Here is a 2,292-nt window from a genome sequence, read left to right as displayed (position 1 = left end):
AAATGTTTTACACTCTTTATGCATGAATTGTTTGTATCACCTTTTTATCTAGTTTGAAGTTTAAATCGTATGAATATTATCCCGATTTTTACCTAACCAGATAAGAGTTGGGCGATTTAATATAAATCGGACAAGGCTTAGTCGATGTAGATTAAACCGGACAAAGAGGGTTGAGCGATTTAGTCTTAAACCAGACAAGGTGTAATTTAAGTGTAAACCGCTCAAGTATTAAGCTGTTTAGTTATAAACCGGACATGTTTTAACCGGTTTAAAGATAATCCGATCAAGAGTTGACCGATTTATAGATTAAGTGATCTTTTTTAAACTTTGACTTATGATTATGAATTTAAATCGGAGAAGTATGAATACGACTATGAGTTGATCGAATTGATTAAATCGGACAGTATTGTCCGGATTAATAATCCGGACAAAGGGTTGAGATTTTCACCAAGTGTTAAATCGGTCATGTTGAGTAATATTGTCCGGATTTGTTATCCGGACAAGATTTGACTGGATTATGAATGGACAAATTATTTTGATTCTTTTAACAAAGAAAACGGGAATTTTGATAAGAACAAGTCTTTGAAACTAATAATAATTCCTTCGACTGCGGTCTGTTATATATGGAATTGATTTGTGAAATGTTTTGATAAAGAAATAAGGGCAGCATATCAATGAGAGGTGTACAATGGGATAAGGGTGACATATCAAGGAGAAGTGTACCATGGGATAAGAGTGACATATCAAGGAGAGGTGTAGATTTGGATATAAGGGTGACATTTGTATATGTGTATTATATAATATAACTTCTATTATTATATCTCGTAAGATTACCATAGTCTGGAATCTTTATTTCTTTGTGACTTAAAGATTTAAGATTAGAGTTCTTATTGGAAATCATAGTCTGAATGTTATAGAGAAGGAGGTAACAGGTGTGGCCTGAAACTTTGTATAAACCTTGTTTGAATGAAAAAGGTTTAAAAGTGGCATTGTAATAATTTGATTAATATAACCTGTTGGGATGTGATGTATTGTTTGTGAGCAGAGATTATTGGCCTGAAAAATGAAAGGTATTGACTTTATGTTTTTACTTGTTCATATATGAAAACTTGTTTTGCTTATATGTTTTGGTGATTTTCACCCTGCAATGACATAAATAGGGTAACTCACTAGAACTTTCGTTCTAATCCTCGTTTTGTGATTTTAATTATGTATTGCAGGAAGTGCCGATGGTAAGGGGAAGGGAAAAATATAATATTTCTCTATGTGATTATCTGCGTGAAGATTTACTGTTGGTATGTATAGTTTTTGTTAGATAATCTGGTTTAGTACAAGATTTGTATTTGGAATTTTTGAACCATGTATTTTGTACTGGTAAATTCTTGTACTAAGGGACCAATGTGGTGTATAAATATATGTTTTTTTTATATGAAGTATATGTTACATGTAATGTGTGGAATGGGGTATTATAGAAAGGCGGTTGATGTAGGGGCAGTCATTTCTGATGCCATTCAAGGTTGCACAAGAAAACCCACCGGCCGATTCTACTTCTTGGCTTTAATACATGGGTTAATGAGGAAGGCCAAAGCACCGGTACCACCTGGTGATGCTCTAACCACTAATGCACTACCCATTGAGTGCAAGCCGGTCGGTAGAATCCGCAAGACCTCGAGAAATGATCTCGGACAGCCCCCGATGGTTCCGGACAGCAGCCACATGGACGCAGACATAATGCTTGAGGTCCGAAGATTGAAGGAAAAAGTCACCGTTATAGAGACTACCTTGGAGAAGACCACTCAAACCCACCACACCACTGTGGAGGCACCTTTAAAGGCACATGAAGAGAAGCTTTTTGCGAGGATGGAAACAAGTGATGCGCGGCTCATGGCCGATTTGAAGAAAATGATTGTCGGGATTTCACGGAGCACCGAAAACCCATTGATGGCACCTACTCCACCCAAGTAGACAGGTTTATCTATCATCCCTTTAGCTCCAATTTACTTTTTTTCCTTTACTTTTTTCCCTTTTCCATGAGTTTGGGAACTGTCTGTGTCAGTTTTTTTAGTATTAAATTTTTTATATAGATGGAAATTTATGGCCCAATCTTCACTACCACCAACTTGCATTTATAGCTAGGGTAACTTAAAAATGATGTGAGTTTGAGAACTAGTTTACATTAAAATACTAGAACTAGCCAACTCTTTTCCGGGACGCAACTTGATTTCACTTGTCACTTAATTTGTGAAATGATCTAAGCCATCTCTTCTCCATAACTAAGAATAGCCCTATATA

The 2,292-nt window shown here is 36.0% G+C and overlaps 1 protein-coding gene across 2 annotated transcripts in view; it reads left to right on the top strand.

Annotated features, from left to right (window-relative positions):
* The window catches only part of LOC112501049, a 5,781-nt gene extending 4,410 nt beyond the window's left edge, over positions 1 to 1,371 (top strand). For both annotated transcript variants that reach the window (XR_003067407.1, XR_003067408.1), the window contains one exon: positions 1,221 to 1,371. The gene's annotated coding sequence lies outside the window, so the exon portion shown is untranslated. The remainder of the gene's footprint in view (positions 1 to 1,220) is intronic.
* Positions 1,372 to 2,292: the final 921 nt, after the last annotated feature.

This window comes from Cynara cardunculus (genome assembly GCF_001531365.2).
Source record: "Cynara cardunculus var. scolymus isolate 2C chromosome LG 17, CcrdV1, whole genome shotgun sequence".
Classification (NCBI taxonomy): Eukaryota; Viridiplantae; Streptophyta; class Magnoliopsida; order Asterales; family Asteraceae; genus Cynara; species Cynara cardunculus.
This window is presented reverse-complemented; position numbering and strand designations above follow the sequence as displayed.